The following is a 15,173-nucleotide window of genomic DNA, read 5'->3' as shown; positions in this document are numbered from 1 at the left end:
GCTTGATCCAGCAGCTTCTGGTATCGAGATGCTGTCCACGACTTCCCACCGATTTGCTTATAAACACCACCAACAACAACAACGTAAGCAACAGCAAGACAACAAAAATAGCAAAACCAAACCCTAACCCCGCAAACCATACTTTTCTCATGAACCCCCCCCCCTCTGCTTCATTCTCTTCTAAACTAATTCTTCTCATCTACATGATATCCTCTATTCTAGTTAATGTTCCACGAAGCTTCCATTTCTCTGTCACTCTCCCTCCCTCCCTCTCTCTCTTTCTCTCTCTTACAGTTTCTCTTTCTCTCTCTTACAGTTTCTCTTTCTCTCTCTTACAGTTTCTCTTTCTCTCTCTTACAGTTTCTCTTTCTCTCTCTCCCCCCTCTTTCTATTATTCACCCTTGCACTCTCATGTTATCCTGAAACTCAATGTTCAAATCTTTTGAGCTCATCACTAATCTCCTTCATCTTGCTAATCTTCTGATCTCCATTTGCTCTTCCAGTCTTTGGATGATGTCATTCTTCTCTCTGTTCTTTTCTCTCTCTCTCACTAATACACCCCACCCCCCACACACAGAGATATGTATATGATTCAGAGCACTGACAACATATGGGATTTAGGAATAATCGTGTCAAATGATGCATCTTTCATCAGTCGCATCACCTCTACTCTAAATACAGACATCTCTTAGGGTGAATTCTACGAACCTTCACGACAAGAGAACCGGTAGTTATGCTAACCCTATGCAAAACCTTAGTTCTGAGCAGGTTAGATTGCTGCTCACAGCTTTGGTCTCCAAATTCACCCGGGTCTCATAGAAGAAATTGAAATTGTTACAAAGAACATTCACCTCTAAAATAATTCCAGCTAATGGCGTTGATTACGGGGAATGCCTGAAAGCTCTGTGTCTCTACTCTCTTGAACGCCGAAGAGAGAGATATATATACTGTTATATACGTATGGTAGATCCTGGAAGGACATGTTCCAAACATCGGCATTAAAACGCATTTTAATGCTCAAAATGGAATGTACTGTTAGCTCCTAAATATACCATCTTCAAATTCATGAGCAAAAACACTCTGTTGTACGAGTCTAATATTCAGAGGTCTGAACTCGCTATAAAAATAGGGCAAGCTTCAACCACTAGTCAGAAGCAAGACAGGTGCGACATAAGCCACGTCTTTCTATTTGAACTTTTTGAAAACCAGTGAAAACTGGGAAAACGGTTAAAACCTAAAATACACCAATAAAAGATATTCTAACTATTCTCAGTGCATTTTCAACTTCTATTTTCCCTATATATATATATATATATATATATATATATATATATAATATCAAACACATACATAAGGAATGTGTTTTGCTAGTTCATAAGTAGGCTGCACTTACAAGCATAAGAGAATATATTTTCTCTCCATGTACCAGGTGTTAGAACACCTGGAGTGTCATAGACAAGCAAGATAACTCACATCAGATCCCATCCAGGAGCGATAGACATCGATGTTTCGTCCTTTTTGTTTCTTATCAATGCCGCGTACTCGAAACGAGACTTGATGTGAGGCTACGTTGCTGTCTATGACTATATGCAAAATGGTGTAAGACCCATCTGCTGGTATGTCGTTTCAGGTACGCAGTATCGACAAGTCACAAAAAATGACGAAACAGCGATGTCTATTACTCCTGAATGGGATCTGACGCGAGTTATCTCGCTTGTCTATGACTTCCAGGTGTTTTAACACCAGGCGCACTGATGAGAATATATTCTCTCCCGCCTATAAGCGCAGCCTACCCACGAACTAGCAAAATACAAACATTGACTGTGTGTTTTCAATATTGTTTATATCTCTCTAGCTGCTTCTTATTCATTTTTGAATATATATATTCAAATGCACACACACACACACAAACACATATATACATACATACACGCACACACACATACATCCATATATACATAGACATATATATATATATATATATATATATATATAGAGAGAGAGAGAGAGAGATAGATAGATATATACATACACACACACGCAAACATACATACATACACACACACACACACACACACACACATATATATATATATGTATATATATATATATATATATATATATAATATTTATAGTTGCTGATTTAACTCTAGATAATTATGACATCGATATAACTATTCACGCCCAAAGGATGCTGCTCCTTGACAAATGTTCTTTATTCCGTATTTGCATGGGGTCATTAGATTGTGCAGAGATATGCAATTTTATGGTGCTATATATCTATGTCTATGTCTCCCTACCTACCTACCTACCTACCTACCTACTTACTTATCTATCTACACACACACATGCTTATACATGTAGTATTTGTGTGTGTAACCGCTCAAGAAAAACCCAAGTGATAGAAACTAGTGAGTATGTGTGTATATATCTATGTATGTGTGTATGCATGTGTGTATGCATATATGCGTGTGTATGTATGTATATATGTATGCATGTGTGTATGTAACGTGTAAGAATATTTAAATGTGTCAAGCCATATTTGTAAGCGTATTTTACCTCATTCTCTCACTCATTCTCTCACTCATTCACTCACTCACTCACTCACTCACATTCTCTCTGTCTGTCCCTGTCTCTCTGTCTGTCTCTGTCTCTCTCTCAGTCTGTCTGTATCTCTCTCATTATATATTCAGTGAATAAACAAATCCTCTAATAAATATTTCAATATACATGTCGGGTGTTTCTTTACCGTTAAACCAAAGAATTTATTCTCAATATTTTCGTTTTTCTCCCAAGACGTAGTTCTCTGTATGTATCATTTAACAACTTTCTGGAATAAGTCAATGGAACCGTCTCATTTCCATATAAAATTATATAAATCTAATATCTGATCTGTTTGAAATTGAACCTGAGATGTATTTTTTCTTCCAAAAGTCGTTACTTCATAAGCGTTCAGTACTTTCCGGAAGTTTAGAAAATTTAATATCCCGACAGGTGATACTATATCATATTTTAAGGATATGATATCACACAAAAGCATGTTCCTTCAGATTCGTTCGCGTGATATCGTAGACATTAATCTAATTAAGTCTGACTAATTGAAAATCAGTAATATAGACACGTTGGATATTTTCTTTCATCCTAGTAGAAGTGTTTTGTTTAAGATAATTGCTTCTTAGATTAAATAATGCCATTCTACGTAATTATATGAAGTTATAATTACAATTTTAAGGATTTAAGCCTGTTTCAGAAGCCCGACTAATATTAATTTTAAAGAAGCTTTTTCTCTTCTTTTCTATAAACTAAAAATAATGTGAGGAGATCTTAGTCAACTAAACAAAGAATGTACCTAAGTTAGTGTTACCGTGTTTAAAGTAGGAGGCATGATAAAATTAACGAGAAATAATTATGTGGTAAGAAACAAAAATAATGTATTAAAGACTATTATTATTTTTATTACTCTGGCAATCACAGGGCACAGGTATATATATATGTTTCGATATCATTATGACCTCCTCAGCGAAACATACTTGTTAAAGCAACAATTTTTACCTGCCTTTGTACCATTTTTCAACTTTGTGTTATCTTTTAGCATGCATGAAAAACTATTTCTCCAAAAACATTCTGAAGTACGTTGGCTGAGTAGTAGAAGCATGTCTCTCTATTTTCTCTCGCAAGAATGTCTCAGAATAGCTAGTCACGACACAGTCATATGATAGGACGTAACATTGAAAGCCTACTTGAACTAATTCTGTGTCATTGTCTTCTTGTCACTACTTAAAATATATCTCGTGGTATTATCTGCCATTGTTAATAGAAATGATTGCAGCAATGAGCATTAATTTGCTAGTTCTTTTTTGTTTGTTTTGTTTTCAAGTAAATGCTGCAAACTGCCAGCCCTCCTCTCTGTCTTGTATTCTAGAGATAATGTACTGCCCGGACAGTGTGGTGAATGCTTGTAGAGATTGGAATTAGAGGAAAATAGCGAAAGATGGCTGTGGGCAGGATGGGAAAGGCAGCGGTATAAAGAGCCTGTTCCTGATTATGAAACAAGGAAGAGGGGTTAAGCTGCAAGCCAGGAGAAAGAGACGGTGAGCAGTGATTTGGTCTCCACTGCTCACCCACCACCAACGGGAAAGTGTGTTACAATTCAGGCTCGATTCAGATCATTGGGTATCGTCTAATGACATCAATTCCTCACCAAAAGCCAATGAAGAGAATGCATCTTCTTTTAGATGTTATCATATTTACACTTGCTTAGTCTGAATCATGAAGCATTTGAAAAACAAGGATTGCTATATTTTTCTCCATCTGTATCTCAATTTTAATTCTGTTGCGCTCGCTTACAACATCATAGCACAGGATGTTCTCGTCTACATCATAATTGTTCGTAGAACGATTCAATTATTAATTCATAATTATACATAATAAGATTTACTGTCATTACACAGAGAAAGTGAAACCAATTATTGAGGCCAGCTTCCGTTTTAATATTCCACTAAATTATAAATATTTGGAAAGCGTACCTAAGAAGAATTTGACCTGGATAATAAGACAAGTCGCTCATAATAGATAAATGAAAACTTCGCAAAGACTTCAGTTTCTATTGAACACATTGAAAGGAACGCTGCCAATCACACAGACTAATCAACTAGTGGCATGATTATGTATAATTATTTAGTTCTAATTACTAAACGGTTACTTAATATGTATAGCATGTAGAGACATACATGCATACATACATACATACATGCATACATACATACATACATGCATACATACATACATACATACACGTGATGAAGCTTATTGCGTACAAACAAGCAAATCACTATAAGTCGCACCAACAGAAAGTGAAGAAGGAGATAGAAATGATGTTTGGAGACAGCAAAAAGGGGACACTGACTTGCAAACTGATTAGCCTCAAACAGGAGCTAAAAGCTGTCAGTGAGAAACTCCGACATCAGAAAAGAACAACCGAGAGAAGAACAATAAACAGAAAATTTAACCGGAACCAGGCAACAGTATACAGAGACATGAGGGGAGGAGAGACTCCTTCTGGAGGAAAATCTGGAGTGAATAGGAGTTTTACCAAGATGCTCTGCGACTGGAAGAGATTCGAGGAAATTATTGTCCCTGCATTTCACCTGGCACTGATGGTGATACCCTCGTAACTGTGATTCAGAAACTTGTTGATGGAAAGTACCAGGAAGAGACTTGACTGTTGGATATTGTTACAAGAAGCTAACCTTCTACCGACCGTATCTCATCAAATTGTGTCAGCAAGTTCTCAATGGGAACAGTAGCATACCACACTGGTTAGCTCTAGAAGAGACAAAACGGATTCCCGGATGAAGAACCACCCACATGGCAAAAAATATACAGAATGTATACAGCATGTTTAAACTTTTTCCTCCAAGACCATTGTGAAAGTAATAACATCATCACAGCAGAACAAGCAGCTGGGAAGAAGGGAGTCTGGGGACGTGCCGAGAAATTGTTTATAAACAAAACTGTAATATCAGAGGTGTGGGAGCATAGAAGGAACCTAGTTTCAAAGTGGCCAGACGACAAGAACGCCTTTGACTCTGTTCCCCACTCATGGATGCTAGAAGCCCTTCAACTTGCTAAAGTTCCAGTGAGGATAGTCAAAGCCATAACTAATCTGACTTCATCGTAGACCACCATCTTGAAATTAAACACAAAGAGTGACTGTATTATCACTGAGAGAATACAGTATCGCAGAGGCATATTCCAAGGGGACAGCCTCTCTGTGATGTTGTTTATACTTTCTGTAAACCCTTTGTCATTCATGTTAAAGAAGTCTGAAGGATATCTGACTGGTTCACAAGGAAACAGAAATACCAAAATTACACACGGTTTCTTTGTGGATGACTTGAAATTGTATGCAAAGAATATGCACGAGATGAAATTAAGCTTTGACTTGGTTACAACATTTTCAACAGATATAGAGTTAGAGTTTGGTCAGGATAAACGTTGTTATATGGTTGTGGAAAGAGGGAAGACTGTAAACCAGACTAGTAACATCTCCATCAATGACTTAACTTTTCCCCTTATATCTGATGAGGAATGTTACAGGCATCTAGGGGTGGATGAAAATATATCTTACAATGGCACCTGTAACAAAATACCTGTCACTAAAGAATATTTCAGCCGAATAAAGAAATTTTGGACCTCTGAACTCTCTGCATTCAATAAAACAGTGGCCCACAATGTGTTTGCAGTGCCAGTACTCATACCAACCTTTGGGCTGCTTGATTGGACGTCTGATGAAATCCGAGCCATTGATGTGAAAACTCGAAAAATACTAACAAGCACACATAATTTTCACATAAACAGTGACGTAGACCGCCCCTACCTGAAACGAAAATAAGGTGGCAGAGGCTTAACATCAATCCAAAATGCCTTTGAATGTCGCATCATATCCCTTCGGCAATATCTTTTAACCATCAAGTGTCGAAGTGCATCCCTTGACCAAGTTTGTATACATGAGGCTGATAACATCATAAGACTTGGAAAGCAGCTCCTTGAGCAGTATTCCTTGTCTGATAACCTTCAATACATGCCCAAAGAAGTTGCATGACTCTACCGCGACGTATCATCCGATGAAGGGATGAGCATATATGACCAGAAGACCATGCATGGATAGAAAGCTCCAGGGTGATAATGACATCGATCATCAAAGCAGTTTATCATGGACCAACACCTGGATTACTACCTCCCACTTTGAAGGGTATCCGTTTGCAATCCAGGGACAGGAAATATCAACCAAATACCTGATGCACAAAAGGGACAGATGTGGGAAAAGCAGTAAACTAATGTATGTATGCATGTATATGCATGTATGTATGTATGTATGTATGTATGTATGTATGTATGTATGTATGTATGTATGTATGTATGTGTGTGTGTGTATGTATGTATGTTGTGTGTGTATCACTCAAGTTTTAAGTAATTGTTGTTTCTTTTTAGTTGTATGGTGAAACTAGTTTGCTGTTGTCATTGATGTATTATAACTGCTTCAGATGATTCCTGTTTTTAAAGGGTTTTTTTTCCTTTAAATCATATGGTTGTGTTATTTTTTTAAACCCCGCCAAGGAGGTTATGTTTTTGCCGGCGTTGGTTTGGGAAATTGGGTGATTTTCAGCATGCGTGTATATGGGTGGAAATGGGCTACTTGGCGGAGGTCTGCGCTCTTCGAGTGCTTTTCTAATTTTATGTATGTATTCTCATGCATATAGTTACATATCTACACGTACTCATATATATTTAAATGATAAACTTCTGTAAAGTTTTACAGATTCTTACAGTTCCAGTGATGGAATGGATCTGTAGTCTTCGAATTAGTTTTCTCCTTTCTGGTTTTGAGAAGCCTAATTTCTCAAGATTGGTATTTAGGCAGTGTGTTACATATTATGTATGTATGTATGTCATTATTCAGTTTATTTCAAGATTTCTTGCCAATAGAGAAAGAGCCGGTTTCTAACCTAGATCCAAAGTTCCTTCATTGGAATTTCAACAACATCAACAGGGTATTTTTGTATGTATGTATATGTGCAAATTTGTATGCTTTGCTTTATGTATGTATTCGCATGCATATAGTTTGTATGTATGTATGAATGCATGTATGTATGTATGTATGTATACATACATGGACCCGTCACAACCCTCCCTTCGTTTGAACAAATGGATGGTTCTCTAAGGTCAACAACAAGCCACTGACCTAGCATTTGGAGCAAAATTCAAATCTTACATTTTGTTGGCAATATCATTTGAACAGAAAACTAGGTTAAATTAAACCAAACACACACGCACACACACAAACACGGACATACGCACGTGCGCACACACACACGTGTGTGTGTGTATCTGTGCTTGTGCTGTATTCACTTCAGCTTAGAAGCTACTAAGACATCAGAAAAAAACTGCATTGTATTGTGTCACCTCTGGGTATCCTGTTCCTTATTTTGATTTTATTCACCTTATTTTGAAACTGTACGGATAATTCCGCATTAATTTTTGGTGCCTCAACTTAGGTACGTAATTCATCTGAATCTCAATTATTTTGCTTTACACACACATATATATATATATATATATATATATATATATATATATATATATATATATATATATGTATATATGTATATCTGTGTGTGTATGTATGTATGTATGTATGTGTGTATGTTTGTATACATATACATACATACATTTATATATAATTTTTACGAGAAAAATGTTGACAGGGACTTCGAATTTAAATATGTACTGTACTAGAAAGTATTGAGAAATTCTTCAATTTAATGCTCAATGTTTTTTATGCATAAACTTCACAGGAAAAAAAAACATTTACAGAGATAGACTGACATACACATACACACATATACACACACACTCACACGCACAGAAAGACACTCACACACACAGAGCCACATACACTCTCTCTCACACACACACACTCTCTCTCTCACTCACACACTCACACACACACGCCAGTACATAGATAAAGAATGAGAGAAGGCTCATTGTGTTCTAATTACAAAAGTACAACAGTATTGTAGTTATTAAAAGCCTAGATTCGATCTAAATTGCCTTCACATCAGCCGTGACATTTAACACAGATTAACTTTCTGTTGGCTCTAGAAACATTCCAGATGAAATACACATAGTTTAAGTGTATTAATGGCTTCTAAAGTTTGGCACAGGGCCCACAGAGTTATCTGGTAGGTTGTACAGTCACTGATTCAGTCCCAAATACACACATCTCTAGGGACTTATTATTATATCAACTAGGAGAAACGAAAGGGGAAGTTGACGTCGTCAGGTTTTGAATTGCAAGATTTGGAAGAACGAATCGATATATGTTTAGGAATTTAATTTGGCGCTTTAGCCAATTCTTCCATCCTACAGCCTCAACAACAAAAACAACAACAACATTAACTGTTTTCAATTGAGGCACAAGGCCGGTAATTGTGAGGTGAGGGCTTTAGTCGATTACATCGATCCCAGCTCTCGACAGGTATTTTATTTTATCAACAGTTGAATGAATAAAAGGCAACTCTGATGTCATAATAATAATAATAATAATAATAATTAATAATAATAATAATAATTAATAATAATAATAATAATAATTAATAATAATAATAATTAATAATAATAATAAGATTGAAAAGTACAGACTACTAAAAGACGAAATTGCAAGAATGTGGACCATGAGGAGAGTGTCTGTTATTCCAGTCGTTGTAGGGGGCACTCGGAGCACTAGGAACCAAGAAAGCGGAATTGACACGAGAGCAGAGCGAACCCCGAAATACTGCTCTGCTGGGGACAGGGTTAGGGTTTTGAGATTGACACTTGGATGTTGGATGTCTCCCACGATAATTAACAACCAAATATCAAAGCTTATAATGTGCGGAAAGAGACCCTATGAGACCTCTGATAGAAGGCTGCTGTCTGCTCTGACAGAATCTACCAGAACAAACATGACTGAACGCTCCGAGAAGTAAAGCGATAGTAATAATCCTTTCCACGAAAGACACAAAACCTGAAATTTTGGGTCTGGGGGCTAATCGATTACATTGACCCCAAAGGGATGAAAGGCAATGTCGACCTCAGCGGAATTTGAACTCACAACGTAGCGGCGGACGAAATACTGCTAAGCGTTTCGCCCGGCGTGCTAACGATTATGCCAGCTCGCTGCCTTAATAATAATAATAGTAATAATAATAATAATCAGCACTCAACTATCAACGTGGCTTAAAAAGCATTATTTTGCATAAACACCAAGAAATTTTGGTAACCTTTGAATTATAATTTTAAATGTATGTCCTATTTTCTCATATTACCCATTGTGACAAAAATAAACAGTAATCTCTCGAGTATCGCGGCTGTTACCTTCCAACCCCAACCCCTGCGAAAGGTGAAAATCCACGAAGTAGAAACAATACTGTGCTGTATATTTTTTGTAATTATTTTTATAATTTGTATCTATTTATTTTATTATACGTGCAAAACAACACCACAGAGGAATCGACGTAAGCTTGAATAATAAACCGCGATAGGGGAACCGCGATAGAGGAACCGCGATAGGGGAACCGCGATACGGCGAGGGTTCACTGTACTTCCAAACTTATCCGGCTAAAACGCTGGGCAAGATGCTTAGCAGCATTTCTTCTGGACTTATGTTCTGAGTTCAAATCCCGCCGAGGTCGACTTTGCCTTTCATCCTTTCAAAGTTGATAAATTAAGTACCAGTTGCATACTGGGGGCGAGGTTATCGACTCATCCCCTCTCCCAAAATGGCTGCCCTTGTGGCAAAATTTGAAACCAACATTACACGATAGAGAATTTGGGTTTAATATAAAACATCGGAATAACTATTTTGGCAAGAAAATAATGAGTTAGAGTGAGGTGTTTACTTTTCACTGGAAACTGGAAATATGTTATTCTGAGAAATCCAGTGGCCAGTTGTCAGGAATGTGATATTCGTTTCACTGAAATAGAGAGTCTCCTATTTCAAGCTGTGTGTTAGCTTTGAGAGTTTTGAATTTATTTACATTTTGCAAATATGTCAGACAAGCTCATAAATATATGAAGGTAACTTGAAGTTGTTGTCTATAGAAACACTTAGTTAAGAGTGTCAGAGAGATTGAATAACTTTAGCAGTAACTGTGGAGCTGATGAAGTGGTTGCTTGATGGTGGTGGTGGTGGAGGTGGTGGGAGGAGGAGTGGAAGGTGTGGTTTGGTGAGCAACAAGTTCGCTTCTCAACCACCCAGCTCCAGTTTCGAACCATCGCAACACTTTGCTAAATGCCTTCTGCCATAGCATCGGAATGACTAAACTTTGTGAGACTGTGATAGTCGGAAACTATGCAGAAGCCTGCACCACCCTCCTCCCTCTACATATCCATGCATACATATATACATACAAACATTCTTTCTTACATACACACATACACACACCTACATTCACACATTCACACACATATATAAGCATACATCCATATATACATACAAACATTCTTGCTTACACACACACACATACACATACACACACTTACACTCACACATTGACACATACATATAAGCATACATCCATACATGTATGCATACAAACATTCATGCTTACACACACACACAGACGCGCGCGCACACAATCATACGTACATACATGAGCACGCATGAATACATACACCCATGCTTATAGACATAAACCTGCTTTTACATATTGAGACATAATGTTAGCGTATGTGAGCGTGTATATTTATCTATGCGTATCTATGCGTATATCTATGTGTATTTATGCGTATATCTTGTGCTATTAAAATGAAACGAATATATATATATATGTGTGTACAACGCAATAACTCTGATATCTCTGGTTTCTTCAGCAGTCTCGATTCCTATCTTGCTCTCTGAATCGTTTAACCATTTCCATTTGGTCTCAAATTGTTCCTTACCATTGTGTGGGTGGTTCTGATCGTTCCACATAAGATTCTATCTGTTTCGGGTTGTTTTTCTTAGAAACTGTTCTGGCGAAATGGAAACTCCGTGTCGAGATGGCCATCAAACTTGCCAAGTCAAACATCCACCCAGTCTGGTACTTATTTTCCATCCGGGTAGATTTTGAACTAAAGAACGGATATTGCGCACCCTTTTTGACCAGCGCCTAACCAAGCAAATATGTAATTGGAAAGTGAGCCAAAAGGGAGACTCTATACAAACTGCTAAAAGTAGCAGCCAAACTTTACTTCATACTTTACTATTTTAGAAAGGGAAGAAGGCACAGCTGTGGGGTTAGGAAGTTCGCTTTGCTTCGGGTTCGGTCCCAATGCACGGCAGTTTGGGCAAGTGTCTTCTACTAAAGTTCCTGGTTGAGCAATACCCTGCAAGTGAATTTGGTAGACGGAAACTGTGTGGAAGCCCGTCGTATATATACATATCTGTGTGTGTGTGTGTGTGTGTGTGTGTATCTGTGTTTGTCCCCCATCACCGCTTGACAATAGGTGCTGGTTTGTTTACGTCCCCACAGCCTAGCCGTTTGATGAAAGAAACCGATTAAACTAAATAACTACCGTTGTCTGTGTGTTGGGGTCAACCCTTCAAGAGGATGCCCAGCGTGGCCGTGGCCCAGTGACTGAAACAAGAAAAAAAAAAAGCAAAAATGCACAAGATACTGTATAGGATGTTTTGTTTATTAGTTAATCGGAAGAGGAAGGAAATCTCTGAGACCCTTTTAAGGGCTTCTGAAACGAGATGGCGGAGGGGATGAAGTTATTCTCAGACCGGAATCCTGGATTGAATACATCTTTGAATCTGGACGTCGCCAAGAAAACACCCAAGATCAAGGCGGTGTTGATAAACCGGATACCAGGATTAAATCTACCATTGTGATGCTAAAAACAAGCCCCGAAAGGGCGAGATGGACACGGTTGGAATAACTCTGATCATAAATCTGCTTGATCAGAGTTGATCTGAGGTTGAGCAATAACAACAGCTATCATCATAGATTTTTCGCGTTCGGCAGGAAATAACTTTCTTGAAAGTAGTCGTACTTTTTTCTCGTCGGACCAACTTTTACATTCTTCTTTGAAGATTTCTTTCGTATCTTCGAAAATATCCAGAAAAGGTAATCCCTTCTTCTGGATTATAGCTGAATTCTTCAATTGAGTTTGCTACGCTGTCCAGCGAGTATGAACCGGACGTATTTTCAGACTTCTTCAACATTAATTCCAGCAACTGTTGATTTTGTAGTTGCTGTTGTATTTGCTGCTGTTGCTGCTACAGTTGCTGCTGTTGCTGCTACAGTTGCTGCTGTTGCTGTTGCTGTTGTACCACGGAGGTTAATAAATCTTCCATGTTAAAACGATTTTTCCTTTGATTTCGTACTAAAAAATAAATTTAAATGTCCAACGCAGGCTTCGAACAACTCGTCGCCACGTTTATACCCTGGCGTTGGATATATAATTTAACGAAGCAGGCGGGGTGGGGGAAGAAAGTATTTACACGACGCAATACGATCACTATTACACGAAACTCAACGCCCTCAATCAACGGCTCACAATGAACTGCTTACTAACCCGAAAAACTAATCACTCACTAACAATGAGTTAGTCCACCTTTAGTCACTTGGGGGGTTGGGGTGGGCGGTGTGAGAATTCTTCCGCAACAATGCCTTGTTGGCTCCTTTAATCTTTCTCGAACCAATTAAACATCGACCAGTGATGGCGATTGCCATTAGCCATTGTGGCACACAGAGAGTACATTTATGTGAAGGCGCGTGGCTAAGTAGTTAGGGTAATCGGCTGGTAAGGTCGTGAGTTCCATACTCGACAACGTGACGTGTCCTTGAGCAAGACACTTATTTCACATTGTTGCAGTCCACTCAGTTGGTAAAAAAGGAGCAGCCCCTGAAATTGAAAGGAGCCAGCTTGCCCCATTCAGCGTCATGCTGAATCTCCCTGAGAACTACGTCAAGGGTACGCTTGTCTGTGGGGCCACTCAGCCACTTGCACCTTAATTTTACGAACAGGCTGCTCCTTTGATCGGATCAACTGGAACATTCCTCGTTGTATCCGTCGGAGTTTCTTGTTGGTATTTTTAACCCTGAAAGGAATTGTAATTCATTGACTCTGAATGCAGGAAGTCCCATTTTCCATTCTGTCATAGTGGCACCATTGAAAATGTCCTCTCCGAGAGGTTATCAATGCTCACACTATCTAAGCTACAGCCACAGGAAGAATTATGAAGTTGGAACTGCAAGCTATCAAAACACTCTTCGGTTTGATAGTACTGCCGCTGTTTAAAGGCAAGTGTTCCGGTAGAGAGAGTTAAGTCTCTTGGCCGGGTTGATAGTATTTCTGAGTATTTATTCCCAGAGCTAAGATGGCGCTGTTGCAGCTGCACACTCATCCAGAGAAGGGTCAGTCGACCATTATTGGAATCATGTTACTATCCAACCAGTGGCCGACTTGTAGCCTCATCTTCTTGTTTTTTCTACCGCTACTATATGGCCTCTGATCCTCGGAGTGGATCGATCTTTTTCCCCTTCCCCTCCGGCACTCACCGTTCCCTGGACCCTCCCCTCCTTATCACCCATTTCCTATCCAATCTACCCGGCCCCGAACTAACTACTCTTCCCAGTTCCTTCCTCGCGATAATATCGATTCTCTATAACTTCCTCCCTGTAATTTAAACTAGAGCTTTAATGGCCTCAATCTCATCGGTTTGGGGAGGGGCTCTGCGAAGCGGATGGGCGCTGTCTTCCCCTCAGATCCAACAGAGTGAACAAGAGATACAGTAATGAATGCTGTCCGGCTTTCTTATTGGCTTAATTACTCCAAACCCCGTCAGATGAATTGATAATAAATAACCATGACCACTGTCAGAGGAACCTCAACTGACTTGCTAGAAATAGAAGCCATTTCCCTTCAAATCACTGTCTCCAACCTTAGAACAACGCTGGAATGCATCTGATCATCCGATAGCCCAATTAACGCTGATCTCAGACCGATTAACAACAGTAGCAACAACAACAACAGAAGCAGAAGCAACAACAACAACAACAACAACAAAAGCAAGAATAATTCAAAACCCTTGTCGATTGTTAAGTCTAAATGGCGTAGCTTCCTTCGTCTGTGTTCAGCGTTTCTGGGATACGTTCTGAAACAGGAGTTTCTGGTTATCTACAATTATGTTTGATATTTAGAGCGACAGATGAAACTACGCTTTAATTTTCTGTGAAATTAATCACGTTAAATGCTAAACTATAAATTCCCTTCGTTTTATTATAATTCGGTAGCCACAATCTGGCCAGCAACGAAATTACTCTTCCGTCTCATTCATGCGTTCAGGTACGCATGAATGGCTACATGGTCAAACAATCAAACGAGTATACACACAAACATGCACATTTATACACATGGATATATATAGAGAGAGACTTTTTGTGTGTATGTATGTATGTATGTATGTATGTATGTATGTATGTATGTATGTATGTATATGTATGTATATGTATGTATGTATATGTATGTATGTGTATGCATATATGTATGTATATATATGTATGTATATATATGTATGTTTGCATGTATGTATGTGTATATATGTATTATGTATTATGTATGTATGTATGTATGTAGAAGTA

Source organism: Octopus bimaculoides, chromosome 3, assembly GCF_001194135.2.
Source record: "Octopus bimaculoides isolate UCB-OBI-ISO-001 chromosome 3, ASM119413v2, whole genome shotgun sequence".
Classification (NCBI taxonomy): Eukaryota; Metazoa; Mollusca; class Cephalopoda; order Octopoda; family Octopodidae; genus Octopus; species Octopus bimaculoides.
The sequence above is the reverse complement of the archived record's forward strand: the minus strand, read 5'-3'. Positions refer to the sequence as shown.